This window comes from Monodon monoceros, unplaced genomic scaffold (genome assembly GCF_005190385.1).
Source record: "Monodon monoceros isolate NGI ecotype Baffin Bay Population unplaced genomic scaffold, NGI_Narwhal_1 Super_Scaffold_4, whole genome shotgun sequence".
NCBI lineage: Eukaryota > Metazoa > Chordata > Mammalia > Artiodactyla > Monodontidae > Monodon > Monodon monoceros.
In genome coordinates this window covers 63,534,416-63,556,707 of record NW_021703781.1, presented here as the reverse complement: position 1 = coordinate 63,556,707, position 22,292 = coordinate 63,534,416, and the positions used below count along the sequence as shown (strand labels likewise).

At 36.4% G+C, this 22,292-nt stretch overlaps 1 protein-coding gene across 3 annotated transcripts in view; it reads right to left on the bottom strand.

Moving 5' to 3' along the window:
* SHOC2 (SHOC2 leucine rich repeat scaffold protein) overlaps positions 1-22,292 on the bottom strand; it is a 112,564-nt gene that overhangs the window by 46,286 nt on the left and 43,986 nt on the right. The window lies entirely within an intron of this gene.

The window sequence follows — 22,292 nt, the reverse complement described above, 5'->3', positions numbered from 1 at the left end:
AGATAGGTATGCAAGTCACCAAACTGCAAATGTTTTTAAGAGCTGAAAAGTGGGAGAAATCACAACAGCAGCTAATGTCTGAGCACTTTCTATGTACAAGCACTATTGTATTGAATTTACAAACATTATAACCGCTCTATGAGATAAATTCTTATCTCTATTTTACACACAGGGACAACTGAGGCACAGAAATATTTTTAGTAATTAGCTTTGTGATCCTGGAAAAGTGGCAGAGCTAAGATTCCAATGTAGGTGGTACACTGCCTATATTCTTAATCACTACGGTAAAACTGCTCTATCTGCAGCTAATTACCAGATTCTAGGAACTGCAAAGGTAGCTTTTTTAGTTGATAGTGAGAAGGATTAAAGGTTCTTAGAAGTAGAAAAGGTTCACTGGTAACATGACTGACCCAAAATGATCCACAAAGATTGAAAAGATGAGGGGAGATGGAAGTGAGACAACACTAGCCTAATAAGATCTATTCTTGGTATAAGATTATAATGATGATTATCACATTTAATAATTATTTACTTAAAAAACCACATCAATAGACCATATATACTAAATATATTCCTTAGTCTTACGTTAAATGCAGATGTGAAAGCTTTACAATATTGAATCTTGAATTACAATAAACAAGACTTCTGATTCCATACAAGATGGAATAAGCCCACTCTACCTTGTTCCTCACATTAATTACAACTTAAAACCCTGACAAAATACATGAAGCAACTAGCAGAATATTCTGAAAGGTAGAGAAAAGAAGGCAGACTGGTTAGAAACCTTGGTTTGCAGATGACCTGGTGGTTAGTACTCTAGGGGTTTTTTGTTTTGCTTTGTTTTTATTTCCTATATATCCTGGCCTGGGCAGTAGAGAAGCCCATAAACCCAAAACACCAATAAGCATGGACTAAAACAAGGTCCAAGAAAAGTCTGCTGTCTCTAGTCAAAGGACTATGAAGAGAATAGCACTGCAGGATGGAACCCTTTTGACTATACCCCTCCTTATTCCACTTGACCACCACATAAGAAGTCATGTCCCACCCCTCCCAACTGGCACTGAGGCCACAAAGACTGTAGAGTAAAACTCTGCCAACCACCCAGCTCTGCACTAACTTGAAGAGAAGCAGTGCACATCCCCCTTGGCATCAGTACTGCAGCCATGGAAACTATGGAGGAGAGCCCTGTTGACCATCCCCACCCTGTACTTAGTAAATGTCAGCCAAGAAGTGGTAGCCCTCTCCCTCCCCACTGGTGCAAAAGCTGTACTATGAGGAAGAATCCTATGGATCATCCCCTGCCGTGCACTAAGCAAATGTTAGCAAAGAGACAGCACACCACTCCTTCACAACTAGAGGGGGAAGGAGAAAATTATGGAGAGGAGGGAGCTGGAGAAAGGGATTCTTTCAATCTGTGTACTCCCAAGCACACTCCTTAGAAGCTCAGCAAGAAACCAACCAGAATGAAAACAACAAATGCTTTGAGAACTGAACAGTAGTGTGGAGTATCACCTATTTTTCAGATTGGCCTTGGGGTGGCATACAAACAGGGCAGACCAGAATACCCCTAAAAAGCACATTAAAAGGATCATACACCATGATCAAGTGAGGTTTATTCCAGGAATGCAAGGATTCTTCAATATACACAAAACAATTAATGTGATAAACCATATTAACAAACTGAAGGAGAAAAACCATATGATCATCTCAGTAGATGCAGAGAAAGCTTTCGACAAAATTCAACACCCATTTATGATAAAAACCCTGCAGAAAGTAGGCATAGAGGGAACTTTCCTCAACATAATAAAGGCCATATATGACAAACCCACAGCCAACATCGTCCTCAATGGTGAAAGACTGAAAGCATTTCCACTAAGATCAGGAACAAGACAAGGTTGTCCACTCTCACCACTCTTATTCAACATAGTTTTGGAAGTTTTAGCCACAGCAATCAGAGAAGAAAAGGAAATAAAAGGAATTCAAATCGGAAAAGAAGAAGTAAAGCTGTCACTGTTTGCAGATGACATGATACTATACATAGAGAATCCTAAAGATGCTACCAGAAAACTACTAGAGCTAATCAATGAATTTGGTAAAGTAGCAGGATACAAAATTAATGCACAGATATCTCTGGCATTCCTATATACTAATGATGAAAAATCTGAAAGTGAAATCAAGAAAACACTCCCATTTACCATTGCAACAAAAAGAATAAAATATCTAGGAATAAAACTACCTAAGGAGACAAAAGGCCTATATGCAGAAAATTATAAGACACTAATAAAAGAAATTAAAGATGATACAAATAGATGGAGAGACATACCATGTTCTTGGATTGGAAGAATCAACTTTGTGAAAATGACTCTACTACCCAAAGCAATCTACAGATTCAATGCAATCCCTATCAAACTACCACTGGCATTTTTCACAGAAGTAGAACAAAAAATTTCACAATTTGTATGGAAACACAAAAGACCCCAAATAGCCAAAGCAATTTTGAGAACGAAAAACGGAGCTGGAGGAATCAGGCTGACTTCAGACTATACTACAAAGCTACAGTAATCAAGACAGTATGGGACTGGCACAAAAACAGACAGATAGATCAATGGAACAGGATAGAAAGCCCAGAGATAAACCCATGTACATATGGTCACCTTATCTTTGATAAAGGAGGCAGGAATGTACAGTGGAGAAAGGACTGCCTCTTCAATAAGTGGTGCTGGGAAAACTGGACAGGTACATGTAAAAGTATGAGATTAGATCACTCCCTAACACCATACACAAAAATAATATCAAAATGGATTAAAGATCTAAGTGTAAGGTCAGAAACTATCCAACTCTTAGAGGAAAACATAGGCAGAACACTCTATGACATAAATCACATCAAGATCCTTTCTGACCCACCTCCCAGAGAAATGGAAATAAAAAGAAAAATAAACAAATGGGACCTAATGAAACTTCAAAGCTTTTGCACAGCAAAGGAAACCATAAACAAGACCAAAAGACAACCCTCAGAATGGGAGAAAATATTTGCAAATGAAGCAACTGACAAAGGATTAATCTCCAAAATTTATAAGCAGCTCATGCAGCTCAATAACAAAAAAAGAAACAACCCAATCCAAAAATGGGCAGAAGACCTAAATAGACATTTCTCCAAAGAAGATATACAGACTGCCAACAAACACATGAAAGAATGCTCAACTTCATTAATCATTAGAGAAATGCAAATCAAAACTACAATGAGATATCATCTCACACCAGGCCACCATCAAAAAATCTAGAAACAATAAATGCTGGAGAGGGTGTGGAGAAAAGGGAACACTCTTGCACTGTTGGTGGGAATGTAAATTGATACAGCCACTGTGGAGAACAGTATGGAAGTTCCTTAAAAAACTAAAAATAGAACCACCATATGACCCAGCAATCCCACTAATGGGCATATACCCTGAGAAAACCATAATTCAAAAAGAGTCATGTACCAAAATGTTCACTGCAGCTCTATTTACAATAGCCTGGAGATGGAAACAACCAAAGTGTCCATCATCGGATGAATGGGTAAAGAAGATGTGGCACATATATACAATGCAATATTACTCAGCCATAAAAAGAAACAAAATTGAGCTATTTGTAATGAGGTGGATAGACCTAGAGTCTGTCATACAAAGTGAAGTAAGTCAGAAGGAGAAAGACAAATACCGTATGCTAACACATATATATGGAATTTAAGGGAAAAAAATGTCATGAAGAACCTAGGGGTAAGACAGGAATAAAGACACAGACCTACTAGAGAATGGACGAGGATATGGGGAGGGGGAAGGGTAAGTTGTGACAAAGCGAGAGAGAGGCATGGACATACATACACTACCAAACGTAAGGTAGATAGCTAGTGGGAAGCAGCTGCATAGCACAGGGAGATCAGCTCGGTGCTTTGTGACCGCCTGGAGGGGTGGGATAGGGAGGGTGGGAGGGAGGGAGACGTAAGAGGGAAGAGATATGGGAACATATGTGTATGTATAACTGATTCACTTTGTTATAAAACAGAAACTAACACACCATTGTAAAGCAATTATACTCCAATAAAGATGTAAAAGAAAAAAACTATATTGGAACCAAAAACCACAAAAATGGGTTAGGTCATGTATTCTGAAACAAAACAGGTTGACTGCTAAATAGAAGGCTTAAAAAGAAATCAAAATTTTATAAGTCTCAAAATGTCCAGGATATAATCCAAAATTACTCATCATACCAAAAACTAGGAAAATATCAACTTGAACGGGAAAAGACAATCAACAGACACCAACAATAAGATGACAGATGTTGGAATTATCTGACAAGGATTCTAAAGCTGGTCTCAAAAAACAAAACCAAAAAAAATGCTCCAACAACTACATATACTCTGGAAACATACAAATAACTATAAAGTCTCAACAAAGGTAAATCGAGAATCAAATGAAAATTTTAGAGCCAAATAATATAATAAATAAAAATTTAAAACTCACTGGAGGGGCTCAATAGGATAATGGAGATTATTGAAAATTCAGTGAATTTGAAGAAAGATCAGTAGAAATGATCCAATCTGAACAGCAGAAAGAGGATTTTAAAAACTCAAAAGAGGGCTTCCCTGGTGGCGCAGTGGTTGAGAGTCCGCCTGCTGATGCAGGGGACACGGGATCGTGTTCCGGTCCGGGAAGATCCCACATGCCGCGGAGCGGCTGGGCCCATGAGCCGTGGCCGCTGAGCCTGTGCGTCCGGAGCCTGTGCTCTGCAACGGGAGAGGCCACAACAGTGAGAGGCCCGTGTACAGCAAAAAAAAAAAAAAAAAACTCAACAGAGCCCCAGTAAGCTGTGGGACAGAAACAAAACGTCTAATATTTGTTTCTTCAGAATCCCAGAAGAAGAGAAGAATGGATATGGCGCTGAAAAATTATTTAAAGAGACAATGACTGAAACATCTGAAATTTGGCGGGGGGGGGGGGGGGTTGGACTTATAGAGACAAAAAGCTGAGCAAATCTCAAACAGGAAAACCAAAGAAATTCATTCCCAGAATATGATAATAAAATTTCTGAAAACTAAGGCAGCCAGAAAACAACATAAACCTATAGGGGAACAATGATTTGAATGACAGTGGATTTCTCATGAGAAATCAAACAGGCCTAAGGAAGTGATATTTTTCAAGTGTTGAAAAAAAAAAGAAGTCAACCAAGCCTTCTTCATTCAGCATAAGTATTCTTCAGGAATGAAGGAAATATAATGACATTTTGAGATGAAGGAAAACAAAGAGAATTTGATGCCAGCAGATCTGCTCTAAAATAATTGTCAAAGGAAGACCTTCAGACAAGAAAGCAAACAGAATGAAAATTAGAACATAGGGAATGAAGAAAGATCTATGGAAAAAGTAATAATATGGATTAATATAACTGGCAATTCTTTTCCTCTTCAGTTTTGTAAATTATGTTTGACTGCTGAAAGCAAAGAATATATCGCCGAGGTGGTTGTCAATGTATATAGAGGGAATGAGAGTGAAAGGACCTGAGTGATGCTAAGATTACTACATTGTATTTGAAGTGGTAAAATGTTGATACTAGTAGACTATGATAACTTAAGAATGTATGTTGTATTTCCTAGAACAATCACAAGAAAAAATATAGAAAGAAGTATACTTAAAAACACTACAGATAAATTGAAATCTTTGTTCAAGTAACCCAGAGTAAGACAGGGAAAGAGAAAAAAGAAAAACAGAGGGCACAAAAAGAAAATTATGAACTGGCACATTTAAATCCAAACGTAGCAATAATTACATTAAATGTAAACATTCTCAACACACCAATTAAAAGAATTTGTCAGAATGAGTTTTTAAAAACATGACCCAACTATATACCGTCTACAAGAAACTCAATTCAAATTTAATAACAAAGGGGGAGGGTTAAAAGTATAGAAAAAGTTATACCATGCAAATGCTAATCAAGGAAAGTTTGAGTGGATGTATTAATAGCAAAATAAAATTCAGAGCAAAGAAAACTACCTGGGACAAAGAGGGAGATTAGACTACACAAAGAAAATGGTCATTTCTCCAATAAGATATAAGATAAAACATTTCCTAACTGTGTATGCACCAAAGAACAGAGCTTCAAAAGACATAGTAAAAACTGATAGAACTAAGAAAAATCCACAAATCCACAATTACAGTTGGGGATTTCAAAACCCTTCTCAGTAATGGACAAACTACAGTACAGAAAGTTAGCAAGGATATAAGATAACAAACAAATACCATAAATCAAATGGATTTAAATTGACATTTGCAGAATACTCCATTTGATAAAGTAGAATACATACTCTTTTCAAGGCATATGCAACATTCACCAAGATAGACTATATCTTAGATCATAAAAAATCTTAAAGAACTGAAATCATACAAAGTATGTTCTCTTACTATGATGGAATTAAACTAGAAATCACTAATAGGAAGATAACAAAAATCTCCAAACACCTGAAAATTAAACACCATACTTCTAAATAATCTGTGGGTCAAAAACAGTAATAAGGAAAATTAAACTACATATTGAGCTGAATAAAAATAAAACTATATCAGAATTTATGAGATGTAGCTTAAGTAGTGCTTAAAGGGAAATACATATTACTGAATGATTAGATTACATTAGAAAAGAAGAAAAACTGCAGATCAATAATCTAAGTTCCCACATCAAGAAACTTGAAAAGGGCAAAAGGAACACGAAGCAAGCAGAAGGAAAATACAATATAGAACAGAAATCCATGAAATTGAAAACTGAAAAGCAATAAAGAAAAATCAATAAAACCAAAAGCTGGTTCCTTAAAAAGATCAACAGAATTGATAAACATCTGGCAACTCTGACAAAGAAAAAAAAAAAAAGAGAACACAAATTACCAATATCAGGAATGAAACAGAGAATATAGTTAAATACTCCACAGACATTAAAAGAATAATAAGAGAACACTAAAAATAACTCTTTGGATTTAAATTCAGCAAGTTAGATAAAGTGGACCAAATCCTTGATAACCGCAAATTACCAAAACTCACCCAAGATTAAACAGATCATCTAAATAGTCCTATCTATAATTGCTAAAGAAACTGAATTAATAGTTTAAAACTTTCCAAAAAGGAAATTGCTAGGCACAAATGATTTCACTGGAGAATTCTAACAAAGATTTAAAAAAGAAATAACACCAATTCTACACAGTCTCTTCCAGGAAGTACTCATTTTATGAAGCCAGCATTATCCTGATACCAAAACCAGATAAAGACAATACAACAACAATAAGGGGAAAAAAAAGCAAGCAAGCAAGCTACAGGCCAACAGCTCTCAGAAACAGAGATGCAAAAATCTTCAATGACATATAAACAAATCAATACAGCTTTTACTACTCCTATTGAACACAGTACTTAAAATCCTAACCAGTGCAATAAGGCAAGAAAAAGAAACAGCATACAGATTACAAAGGAAGAAATAAAACTGTCCCTGTTTGGAGATGAAATGATTATCTATGTAGAACACTACAGGGATTCTCAAAAAACTCATAGAACTAATAAGAGAGTTTAGCGTGGTCAAAGGAAACAAGGTCAACACACAAAAATCAATCATATTTCTCTTTGTTAGAAACAAACAAGTGGAAACCAAAATTAATACCATTTGCAATCACTCCAAAAAATTAAATACTTAGGTATATATATAATATGGAATATGTATGCTTAAAACTATAAAACAATGATGAAAGAAATAAAAAATGACCTTCATTTAAGTTTCCTCCATTTCTTTTTGGGTCTGGATAGCTTTTTACTGCTACACAATATTCCATTGTCTGGATGTCCCATAATTTATATATAAATAAATTATTGTCCCATAATTTATTTATATAGATAAATAAAGATCATCTTGGTTGCCTCCAAGTTTTGGCAATTATTAATAAAGCTGTTATAAACATTCTTGTGTAAGTTTTTGTTCAGACATAAACTTTCAACTCATTTGGGTAAATACTAAGGAGAGTGATTGCTGGGTTGTAATGATTAAGAGTATGTTTACTCTTGTAAGAAACTAACAAACTGCCTTCCAAAGTAGCTATACCATTTTGCATTCCCACCAGCATTGTTGCTCCACATCTTCGCCAGCATTTGGCAACGTCCAGTTGATTTTGACAAGCATGCAAAAGCAACCCAATGGAGGAGAACAGCCTCTCAACAAATGCTGTTGGAATAACTGGACCTCTATAAGCAAGAAAAAGACCTTTGACCTAAATTTCATATCTTATAAAAACGTTAACTCAAAACGGATCAAAGATCTATGTGAAAAAAAAAAAACTATAAAACTTTTAGAAGAAAACATAGGAGAAACTCTTTATAACCTATGGTTAGGCAAGGAATTAATAAGACAGCAAAAGCACAAACATAAAGGGAAAAAATTGATAAACTGGACTTCATCAAAATTAAAAACTTTTGCACTGTGTATCACTCAGTTAAGAGGACGAAAAGACAGGCTACAGCCTGGGAGAAAATGTACCAAGAATACATAAAGGACACCTTTAATCAGTAAGAAAACAATCAATCCAATTAGAAAATGGGCAAAAGACTTGTAGAGACACTCCACCAAAGATAAAAATGACAAATAAGCACATGTAAACATGTTGGACATCATTAGCCATTAGAAAAATGCAAATATAACTACACACTTACTAGAAAGCTAAATTTAAAAATACAGATGTTACCGAGTGCTGATGAAAATGTGGAGAAACTGATGAAAATGTAAAACGGTAGAGTCACTATGGAAAACAATTTGGCAGTTTCTCATAGTTAAACATACACTTGTAGCACACAACCCAACAATTGCACCCCTAGATATTTGTCCTAGGGAAATAAAAACTTGTGTTCACACAAAAATCTGTAAACAAATGTTCACAGCAGCTTTATTTGTAATACCTCCAAAGTGAAAACAACCCAAACGCCTTTTACTGGGTGAACTGATAAACTGTGGTACATCCATACAATGGAATACTATTCAACAATAAAAAGGAACAAACTATCCTTGCACACAAAATCTTCGGTGAATCTCAGGGGCATTAGGGATTAGTGACAAAGTATCAAAAGGTTACATACTACATGATTCTGTTCACGTAATATTCTTAAGTGACAAAAGTACAGTGATGGGGACAAGTCAGTGGTTATCATGGCTTAGGACTAGGGTGAGAGTATGACTATAAAGGACTAGCATGTGGGAGCTTCTTTGAAGTGATGAAATAGTTCTGTACTTTGTGGTGGTGGTTATTGGTGGTTATAAGAATCTACACATGTGATCAAATTTCATAGGACTATGAACCCCCACCCTCCAAAAAAAGACTGCATGGAAAAACTGGTGAAATCTCAAACAAGAACTGTAGTTTCATTAACAGCATTGTGCCAATGTCAACTTCCTGGTTTTGATAATTGTACTACAGTTATGTAAGATGTTATCATTGGTGAAAAATAAGTAAAGGGTACAGGAGAACTCTCTGTACTAATAATTTTATAAATTCTATGAGTCTAAGATTATTTCAAAAGAAAAATGTAAAAAATAAAATACAATGGACGATACAAATCTACTGTATGTAGATTACAAAAAAGTATACTGGCGTTTCTTAAATAAGTGAAAGTTTAAAAGGCACATTTGAAAAAAGCATATTTTGAAAATCAAAATTTTTAAAAATAAGTGAATAAGCAATTCAAATTGGCTGGGAAAAGATTCTCTCAATCTTGTTCAGTATAAGATAAAAATATATACCCATTCATAGATATCACTTGATTTGGGAAAGTACATATTTCAATTGACTGGACTATAAGCAGAAAGAAAAAATTTAAGTGGGAATGCAGTGAGGAAAATTTTAGGACAAGGAGCCCTTGATGAAAAGATATATATACAAAGATATAAAACTAGCAAAAGTACCACAGACCACAAGTTGCAAGCAGTTGTGTCTGAAGAAGCAGGGTGTTTTTGTTTTTGTTGTTTTTAGGTCAATTCCATATTTTATTTGTATTTGTATTTAAGAAGGCTACAATGATGCCTGGCGTATGACAAATATTTTTTGAGTGAACAAATCAAACAATTCATCTCTTTTATATAAACTGCACAAAATTATAAAGCTAACAATCAGATTATGGTTAGTGACTATATTTTGCAACACATTTTATACTAAGTGATTGTTCATATCAAGTTATTTGATCTTTTATTCAGTCATGCTACATGTTAGAAAAGCAGAGGTCAGAAAATCTTTATATATAAATTTTTATGAGTATCATTAATAGTAAAACCACAAAGAGTCAATAATAGAACAAAAATGAAAATAATCTGTCAGATCTCTCAAAATTTGGAGTATTGTGCCATTAGGAAAATTTTTGAAGATAATTCAGTAGTGGTAATGACTATCATGTTGGGGTGAGGTTAAAAAAGAAAAAAATGCTGAATATATTATGATAAGTAGCCAAGGAGGAATTACTGCAAAATGTTTTATGTATATGGAAAAGCATTAGAAAAGAAAATTGGAAAATAATGGACTGTTTTATTGTGGAGGTAATGGGACTATATATAATTTAAAAATTTTTTTTATTGGAGTATAGTTGATTTACAATGTTGTATTGTTTTATTTTTATTAATCCTACCTTAATAGTACTTATACCAAAAAAAATTTAAGCATATTCAAGGACATTGGCTAAAGAAAAAACAAAACAAAACAAAACTGTAGCGTGATAGACAATCTCATAGTCTGAGTTTCACAGAAAATAAGGCCCGAGGCAAAACTTAGGTGCTAGAACCTGTTTCTCCATGCCTTCAACCTGAGCTGGCCTTTTTAACTTTCATTAACCTATAGAATGTAAGAAAAACAATTTTGTACCAATTTAGACTGCAAGAGGCCTTGCATGCTTCTGCGCTCTCTCTCCAGACCCTTGCCTCTCTATGTGAACAGACCAGGGCTAGCCTGGTATAGTAGGGTGGTCTTTAAAGTCATGGATTGTAAAAACCTGCTGAGCCCACAGAAGCCACTTCAGGCAATTAGGCACATATGGACAGTAAATGAAACTACACAGGTGACTCTACAAAGCCCTCAATTTAGCAATTTTTATCTAAGCTTCATGCTACCCACATACTTAATAAGCCTATTTCCACTATTTATAACTCTTGTCATGTCCTACGATTATTATGACAATGACCTCTAAATTATATGAAAGTATTTTACTCGTTGTTTCTTATATGCCTTTATACTCTTCCCTCTGGCCCCAACTGGCATGTAAGTTCAATGAGAGCAGAACTTTTTCAATGCTGAACGAATCTGCTCTTAAGTACTGGTTGAAACAAAAAACTACAGAAGACAGAGCAATGAGATTACCTCAGATAATGTGTTTCTTGGTTAAAAAATTCTATTTTTCCCCGAGGTCCCCTGAAAGAAGTCTTACTCCATAAGACTTCCATAAGATAGAGTCCTTGTCTGTCTTCTTCACAGGTATACTGTTAGCATCTGTATCAGTCTGGAATATAGTAGATGCTGAATAAATATGAGCTAAATGACTAAGTCAAATTGAGAGAGTATCCCTGATAGTATGGATAAATTTAAAACTTATTTATAGCTTACAAACTAAGACTATATAACATAATAAAAGAATGAAATCAGATATTTAAACTTAATTTCAAAGAGAAAAGTGTTTTAAGAAGTCATTGCACAGAAAATGACTTTACTATCCTTTTAATGCCAACATAAACATTTTCTTGTCACCTAACTAGGTACTGACAGATGATTCTAGATAGCCAAGTCTTTGACTCTTCATTCAGAGTCAATCAGTGGCAGAGGCAGGAATGAACCAAAGCTTTACTTTCTAGGAATCTTTCTGCTACCACATTCTACTATACCATACATACATATCTAATAGATAAGTTATTTCCACTTATAACATACCCAGCTACTTGAGTAAATTATTACAAATTCTTTCCTATATAAATACATAAGAATTTAACTTATTAAAATCATTTACAAGAATCACACTTATTTGCATCTTCCCACAAAGTTAGGTACCATGTTAAGTGTTATATTAACTGAATTGAGGAAACAGTTTTTGTTCCCTGGGAGCTCACAACTTAAGAAAAGTTATACTGATTTGGACACAATGTCAATGCTGTATGTTATTAGCTAGATCATATTTTAGGCTATAGCAGCCTTTTTTTTTTCTCATGTAGGCTCAGAACCAGAAAGTCACAAATTTTATTTGTTTTGAACCAACTTACTACTAAGGACTCCTGCCCCAAATAATTCTAGTTCTAAACATGAGTATATTCCTTTTCCTCTTCACATAAAAGCAGACAATATTTTTCAGAGTTTATATTTTGACATATTAATAAAAAACTTTCAGCATTTCCACATTGATAAGTCTAACAGTCAGTTCCTCATCCTTGTCTTACTCAAAACTATCGACAGCATTTAACAACACTGATCATCCTTCTCTCCTTGAAACACTCTACAATTGGCTTCCAGGATACCACTCTCCCTTGGTATCTCACTGGCACTCCTCAGTAACCTGTGCTGGTTCCTTCTCATCTTCGCAATCTCCAAACATTAGAAAATCCCAGGACTCACATCTCTTCTCTGTCGTACTCACTTTAAAGTAGGGACTCGATGATTTCACCCAGTCCCATTATTTTAATGCTACCTACACGCTCTCAATGCTCAAATACCATCTCCAACCTGGATGTTTTTCCTTAACTCCAGAGATCTGTATATCCAGTTGCCTATTTGGCATCTCTACTTGGATATGTAACAAGCATCTCAAATTAAAATGACTTAAGTTGAACTCCTGAATGTGTTCCATCTTCTCAATCTCAATAAATGGCAAATGCATCCTTTCAAATGCTCAGGCCAAAAACCGTGGAGGCTTCCTTGACTTTTCTTTCACTCAATCTGACATCCAATCCATCAGAAAACACCATTGCTCTATCTACCAAGAATCCAACCACTTCTTACTACCTCCGCATTTAAAAGCCCCCATCACCTCTTGCCTGGACTGTAGCCTTCTGGCCTCCTACGTTCCATCTTTACCCCCTTAACAGACTGTTCTCTTAGCAATCACTGTGATCCATTTAACTGTTAAGCCTGATTATGTCACTCTTTTACTTTAAAAAATCTGATGGCTTCCCAAGGCTCTTACTCTGACCTTCAAGAGCCCTTTCATGCTCTAGTCCTTTCTCTCTATATATAGTCCTTTCTCCCAAATATCCACATTGCTTGCTCCCTACTTAAATATCTCATTCTTGACTACAACATATAAAATAAAATATCTCTTTCCTATTCTTCTTCCTCTGCTTTATTTTTCTTCGCAGCACTCACTACCTGGCAAAAAATATACTTAATGATTGATTTTGTTTATTGTCTCCCTCTCTCCCAAGAATGTGAGCTCTCTGAAAGCGAGGACTTCTGATTGTTTGGTTTACAGCTGTATATTCAGAGCCTAGAACCTGGCCAACACTAGATGCCCATTAAGTATTTAACACATAAATGAAAGAACAAATGAAAAAACCCAGATAATAATTTTTTAGAATTCCTTCCTCTTTAGTAAATATAAATGATCAGTTTCAAAATACCTTTTATACCTCAATAAAACAAAAACTAAAATGAAAAATATAGAAGGCACAATATAGAATTGTGTCATTTCCCACACCTATCAAGAGTTACCACTACAATAACAAGATACAAAGGATTTCATTGAGTGATATTATGACATATACTATTCAACTTAAGATACTTTTGTTTATTTTAAGATTGCTTCTGTCACAGCTGTTTGTCAACTTGTTTGGGGAACAGAAACAGAGGAAACAGAAAGGCAGGAAATTTTAATAAATTTTTTTCATATAATTGAAAACAATTATCCTAAAATATCTTTTATACCCTGCAAGTACTGACTTGAAAAGATTACTTTTTGTCTCACATTTCTAATCCATTTATTACTATTCCCTAGAATTAAGGAAACATTCTAATTACGAATTCAAAAACTTCTGTCCAAACTTTGGACCTGAAAGGAAATACTACCGAGAAAACCCCAAGGGAGATGTGAGGAAAGAGAAAACAGTGAGTGTTTTTTACATAAAAAGGACACTATCATCATCTAAATAAACTTTTATCTAGTTCTCACTGGGCACCTGAATTAATGATGCCATGCATAAAAGATAAAATTAAACTAGCAACATATTGTACTAATAAGTAAGCAAAGCAGACTAATGCAAAAGGAGAAAAAGAACAATGCTGAATTACAATGAACTGATATGCTCAATTTTTAAAAAATGAAAACATTCCAATTCATATATTCCTTAATTTTTTTCATCCTATAACAGCAAGTAGAAATCTCTGGGAAACCTAACAAAATAGTGAGTAACATTAGCTGAAACCTGCTTGACACACAAAGGGAGCAACATACTGAAATCCATAGCTTGCTGTTTCCTTTATGTAAGGGGAACAAAGTCTCATAAGTGGAACACTCTTAGTCTTTTGGTGTTAACTAGCCCCTAATCATAAGTCACTGGCTTCATGTTGGTTTATCCTCTCAGTTTTTAACCTTCCACTGATTATATCAAACCTCTACTGTCCATATTATACATGAGGCGTAAGGTTTAAATAAATTTAGCCTTTTCTCATGCCATTCTCAAGTCACTAAAGTTCCAAACACTTCTCCCCTCTACCCACTAGAGTTCTGTATTGCATTCTCCTTTGTGTTCACTGTCTTCAGGCTCAGTCATTTTCCCATGTGTCCTCACAATGTAAGACTCTTACACTCCAGAGCTGCCAATCAATCAATTCTTAACATCTTAACAACTTGGGTCACAAGTCCCACTTTTGGAGCTGAGCTTGCTGATAATTTCTCCTTTGACCATCCCAGCATTTCTTAAACCAATTACCTCTTCACAGTTTTAATTTTAAATCCTAAACAATAATCCAATCTCTACACCAAGTTTTAGCTTTTTCTATTTCTTTTCCCTCTGGCTTCCTCGAATGATCAATTCCCAAGTGTCTCAAACTCCGTGTTATTTCCTATTGTGCCCAATCCCCACAACTCTTACCATATTCTTAACCTTCACTAAGCTATTACGTAAGATTCCAAATTCATCTCCCTGACTCTAAATTCTAAACAGCAACCCCTTCTCCATCCCAACCAGTGATGCCAGACTAAGCATCTTCAGGCTAAATCACTGATTTGAAGCCACTCCCCTACTCAACACACACACAAATAAGTACACATACATATACCTACACATATGTATAAACACACATTAGGTTTCTCCATAATCAGGCTCCAATCTATCTTTTCCATGTTTACCTTTTGCACCCTTAATACACTCTCCATTCCAGTCTTACCATACTATTGACACAGTAGGCTTAAAATGCTTTCATATAACCATATCTTTGCTCGGACTGCTCCTTCTGTGGGGATGATCTTTTCCTCCTCTCCACATTTACTCCCTAGTCTCCCTGGCCATACCCTGTATACACTATCCTCATCAGTATTCTATTTCCTGAACAGAAGGTACCGCTTCCTGTGTCCATACCTATACTCTTGCTGTTTCCTCCTCTGCTTGTACGTCTTCCCCGTTCATATCTGTTCCTTTTCCAAGTACCACCTTTCCAGATGAACCCATAAACATCTCTTGAGACTTCTAGAAATCACTTTTGCCAGAAAGTCTTTCCTATATTCTTCTGATTAGGCTAGGTATCTAGACTCCTCCTCCTGGGAGGAGCTCTTATGAATGTCTGTCACTATATAACATGAAGTTTTTTAAAATTACTGGTTTTAAGTTCCTAGGTAAATCTTTACACCTCAAATTCTTGTTAACTTTCACAACAGCAGTATACTTGTCTTTTATATATTCTCTCTGTTCCTTTTAGGATCTGTGTTTTTCTTATTTCTTTAGTAAATCTGTAATAACATTGTTGAGTGTCAAAAAATTAAGCACATCTATTCTGCATCCTGAACAACTCAATACTAAAGCAACTGAATGTTGCAGAGCAAGTTGGGCATCCACCCGAGTGATCGTGGGAGGTGACAAATCAAAATATCCCACAGCAGAAAGAGTCATAGCCCAAGCAGATTAAAGAGGGTATAAGTATAGAAGACCCACTGCATCTTGGATTGCAGAGCCTGGGTGAGATGAGAAAGACAATCCCACAAGGGGCAGCTCAGTATAGGGTATCAGAGCCTGAGCAGGACAGGGTGGATATCAACATGTACTGGTAACACACAAGAGGTATTAGAGTTCAAGTGAGGTGGGGATGGGTATCCTCATAGGGAGATGGCTCAGCATGGAGAATCAGAGTCTTATTGGGACGAGAAGAGCATCCACAGGTGGTGACAAACCAGTGTGCGATACTGGAATCTAAGAATGGTGAGGAACATGTCTACATGGAGGGGTGGGTGGTTAAGGGGTAGGTGGCATGGCATGGAAAGTTACGAGTCCAAGCAAGGTGAAGAGGTCATCTATGCAGAGTGGTCTGACAGGGGGAGTCAAAGTCTGGGTGAGGTGGGGGGTGGAGGTTTGGGAGGACTTCCAAACATGGAGGCCTGTCAGCACAGGATGTCAAAGCCAAGTGGAGGTGACATCAGAGAAAACAGTACAGTAAGTAACTCTGAAAATTCTCTCCTCCATAAAAACAGCAAGAAAAATGACAAAAACAGTTCGAATAAACTCTATCAGAACTCTCAAAATTAGCCAAGAGCTTGCACCCAGGATGCATTTACAAAAAGGAAGAAAGGATCTCAGTAAGAACAACAAGCTTTGTGACATTTTAACTTGCCCTAGTCCCTTCCCCTGCTCTCCAAATCCATAACAGCCTTGAAAAATTACAGTCCACATTCCCAGCTCAGCTTAGCAGACACCAGACGGAACAGAACAAAGCTGGAGCTCATTCAAAGCTTCATTCACCAACAACCCCTCCAAATTATCACTATTTGACCTGTCTGGTGGCTCCTGGAAAGACCCCATTTGCAACACTATCTGTATTTGACTTAACTCAGAACTTACTCAGTGCAAAAGACCTTTTCCCCAAGAGGACGTTTGTTGAAAACAATTACATGCGAGTATTTTATCCTCACAGTTGCTTAAGGCAGTGAACAACAGTTGGAGCAAACAGACTAATCAAAAAGATTGAAAGGAATATCTCAGAATGAGATATCATAGGAACTTTGAAAAGCTCCCACGTTCCTGGGAATCTAGAAGCTTATGTACACACTTAATGCTATGTGCATGGCTAGAGCTGTGTGTACACTCAGCAAAGACCTGAGAAGGTCCCAAGGTATCACTTTTGACAAACTAACTTTGGAGCTGTGTACAAGCAGAAAGCAACAGCTAAGGCAGTTAACTGCCTGGATGAGTGCTGAAGGTATGCCCTAATACACACAGAGGTCTTTGGCAAAGACTGGGAGATTTACTGGTTGCAGGCATTTAAAGAAATCTCTGCCCAATCATTAGCCAACCACTAAGCTAACCAAATAGTGACTTCAGTGGCCACATGAAACAGAATTAGTTCACAAAGTTACTACACCAACAGCAACCACAATAAGCAGGAACAATAAACACCCCCAGAAAGGGGGCAAAATCTAATTTCCATAATTGCCACATTTTGTTATTTAAAGTGTCCGTTATTTGGACATTTTTATGCTATCTAAGATGCTCACATTATTTAAATGTACATTTAGTATTTTAAATGTCCATAGTTTTTCAATAAAAAATTACAAGATAGGCAAAGAAATAAGAAAGAATAGCCCAAACACAGGAAGAAAAGCAAACAACAGAAACTGTCCCTAAGGAAATTCAGATGTTGGACTTACTAGACAATGACTTTAAGCCAGCTATTTTAAATATGAGCTCAAAGAAAACATGTCTATAGAACTAAAAGAAGGCAAGAGAAAAATGTCTCACCAAACAGAGAATGTGAATAAAGAGAAAAAAAGTTACTAAAAAAATTAAATTCTAGGGCTTCCCTGGTGGTGCAGTGGTTGAGAGTCCGCCTGCCGATGCAGGGGACATGGGTTCATGCCCCGGTCCGGGAAGATCCCACATGCCGCGGAGTGGCTGGGCCCGTGAGCCATGGCCGCTGAGCCTGCGCGTCCGGAGCCTGTGCTCCGCAGCAGGAGAGGCCACAATAGTGAGAGGCCTGCGTACCGCAAAAAAAAAAAAACACAAAAAAACAAAAAATAAAATTCCAGAGTTCAAAGTACAATAACTTTGAACTCTAGAAATGAAAAATTCTCTAGAAAGGTTCAACAGCTGATATAAGCAAGCAGAAGAAACAATGAACTCAAAATAGGTCAACTGATATTATCCATTGAGGAACAGAAAGAAAAAAGACAGAAGGAATAGTAAGAAAAAAGAATGAAGAAAAATACCAGAGCATCAGAGATCTGCGCACACCATCAAGTGAACATTTTAAATAACAATACACATAAATAGAGTCCTGGAAGGAGACGAGAGAAGGTGGCAGAAATACTGGAAGAAGTAAGGGCCAAAAATTTCCTTCCAAGTTTTGAAGAAAAACATTAATCTACACCTCCAAGAAGCTGAACAAACTCCAAGCAGAATAAACTTAAAGAGATCTACACATAGGCACATCCTTACCAACTGCTAAATGACAAAGACAAAAAAAAAAAATCTTGAAAGCAGCAAGAGAAGCAACTCATCATGTATAAGACATAAGAAGATTAACAGTCACTTCCACAAGTCATTTCTTTTCAGAAAATATGGAGGCCAAAGGCAGTGGGAAGACATATTCAAAGTTCTGAAAGGAAAACCAAATAAACAAAAAAATGTCAAGAATTCTATATGCAGCAAAACTACCCTTCAATAAAGGTAAAATTAAAACATTCCCAGATAAGCAAAAACTAAAAGAATTTGTTGCAGACCTGCCCTACAAAAAGTGCTAATGTGAGTCCTTCAGGCTGAAATGGAAGGGCACTAGACAATAACTCGAATACAAATAAAGAAAGAGCACTGGCAAAAGTAACTACAAAAATAAATATAAAAGACACTATAAATGTATTTCTTGCCCATAGTTTTTTCTCCTATCCAATTTAAGAGAACTGCACAAAGCAGTAATTATAAATGCGTTGATGGGCACACAATGTACGAAGATGTAATTCTGTATGACAGTAACAGCAAAAGGTGGGGGGGGAGTGGAGCTAGCTATACAGGCACAATGTTTAAGTAGACTGTTGAAATTAACGTGGTTTAATCCAAACTAGATTCTTATGACTTAATATGTTAATTGTAGGACAGCCACTAAAAAATGACAAAAGAACTCTAAACAAAAGTACTCTAAAAAATATCTAACACAGAAGAAGACAGTGATGGAGGAAAAGAGAAACAAAAAACATGTGACACACAGAAAACAAAGTAGCAGGGTGCAAATTCTACCTTATCAATAACTAAATGTAAATAGGTAATATTAAACCCTCAACTTAAAAGCCATTAGTTCGTAGAATGGATTAAAAAAAAAGTGATCCAACTGTATGCTGTCTACAAGAGATAACAGTTTAGATTAAAACACATGAATAGACTGAAAGTAAAATGATGAAAAAAGGTATACCACACCAATACTAACCAGACAAAACAGACTTTAAGACAAAAATTATTACTAAAGACAACGGACATTTTATAACAATAGAAGGGTAAATCCATCAAGCAGATAAAACAATTACAAACGCATATGCACCTAACAGAGCATCAAAATATATTAAATGAAAACTCACAGAATTGAAGGGAAAAAACAGATGATTCAACAATAATAGTGACTTCAATGCCCTACTTTCAATACTGGGTAGAACAACTAGACAGATCAACAAGGAAATAGAAGACCTGAACAACACTATAAGCCAAGTAGGCCTAAGAGACATGTATCAATACTCCACCAAACAACAGCAGAATATTCACACTCTTCTCAAGTGAACAGAAAACATTCTCTAGGACAAACTATATTTTGGAACATAAAACTTTAAGTTTCTGTAAGTAAAATGGAAAATACATTCTCCAACCACAAAGTAATAAAATTAAAAATCAACAAAAGAAAGAAATCTGAAAAATTCACAAATATGTAGAAATTAAAAACCACATTCCTAAAACAATCTATGAAGAAACCACAAAGGGAATTAGAATCCCAAGCAGATGAGAAGAGTGTCCACACAAGAGGGTGTCCAATTCCCTAGCAAAGGAAGTCAGAGCCCCTGTAAGCCAAGGAAGGTGTTACTAGAAGTGGCCTGATGTGGACTATCAAACCTGAGCCAGGTAAGGAGAATACATAGCTCTGCAGACCCAGGTATTTGGCAGACATTTTCTTAAAAATGAAGCAAGTGAGCCCATCACTTCACATAAAACAACTGAGAATATTTGTTGCCAATGACAAAATTAGAGTTAAAACAAAAATCAGAACTTTGGAAAACACGTATCTTCTATCATGAGCTTGAAAAGCTACTCAGTATTTAAAGACTTTTTTTTTTTTTTTTGCGGTACACGGGCCTCTCACTGTTGTGGCCTCTCCCATTGCGGAGCACAGGCTCCAGACGCACAGGCTCAGCGGCCATGGCTCACGGGCCCAGCCGCTCTGCGGCATGTGGGATCCTCCCAGACCGGGGCACGAACCCGCGTCCCCTGCATCAGCAGGCGGACTCTCAACCACTGTGCCACCAAGGAAGCCCTTTGAAGACTTTTCTGATGAGATCAGTGGCATTATTAACAAATGTGGATGTTTAAAATATTGTACTATAAAGTGTGCCAACATTTAGGAAATCTACATAACTCAATAAACCAGTATTTTCCAGTTGACTAATTTATGATGATTCGAAAATCACAAATGGGTAACAGAGCCACTCAAATTACAAGACAAATGAATGAGCCATATTTTAATGGAATGAAAAGTCCACAGGTTGGCACTGGAAAAGCTGAACATCCATAGGCCAAAAGGAAAAGAAAAGAGGAGAGGAGAGGAGAGGAGAGAGAGGACAAGAGAGGAGTAGGAGGAGGAGGAGGGAGGGAGGGAGGGAGGGAGGAAGGAGAAAAATAAAAAAAGAACCTCAATCTAAATCTCACACTGTACAAAAATTAATTCAATTAATTTAAAATAAATTAAATAAAAGCTAACTCAAAATTATGATTTTTTTAGATATAAAATGTAAACCTATAAAACTTGGAGAAGTAAAGAAATGAGAAAATCTTTGGGACCTAGAGCCAGGTGAAGATCTCACAGGCATGACACCAAAAGTACAACCCATAAAAGAAAAAGATTGATAAACTGAACTTCATTAAAAATTTAAAATTTTGCACTGCAAAAGACCCTGTTAAGAGGATGGAAAGACAAGCTATGGGAGAAAATATTTGAAAACCTCATATTCAACAAAGGTCTTACATCTAAACACATAAAGAACTCTCAAAACTCAACATTAAAAAAACAACCCAACTGGAAAATGGGCAAAAGAGAGATGCAAACATTTCACCAAAGAGCAGATACATATGGCAAATAGCACAAGTAAGATGTTCAACATCATTAGCTATTAGGGAAATGAAAATTAAAACCACAATGAAATATTACTACACTCTGTCAGAGCACCTTAAATAAATAAAAAATAGTAATAACATTAAATGCGGACAAGAATGCAGAGAAGCCAAATATCTTATATACTGCTGATGGGAAGGTAAAACAGAGGTGAATACAAAAATTCTGAAAAAAATAGTTTAGTGATTACTTATAACTAATTAGTTATAACTTATAACTAATATGTATATGGTACATATACCTACCATATAATCCAGCATTTCACTCTTTGGCATTTACCTCAGAAAAATGAAAACTTGTGCTCACACAAAAAACCTGTACACTGGGACTTCCCTGGCGGTCCAGTGATTAAGACTCTGCACTCCCCAGTGTTTAAGAATCTGCCTGCCAATGCAGGGGACATGGGTTCGAGCCCTGGTCTGGAAAGATCCCACATGCCGCAGAAGCAACTAAGCCCATGCACCACAACTACTGAGCCTGCGCGCCTAGAGCCCATGCTCAACAAGAAAAGCCACCGCAATGAGAAGCCCGTGCACCTCAATGAAGCGTAGCCCCAGCTCACTGCAACCAGAGAAAGCCCGCACGCAGCAACAAAGACCAAATGCAACCAAAAATATAAATAAATAAATACTCCGCGCTCCCAATGCAGGGGGCCTGGGTTCAATCTCTGGTCAGGGAAGTAGATCCCACATGCCGCAACTAAAAGATCCCACGTGCCGCA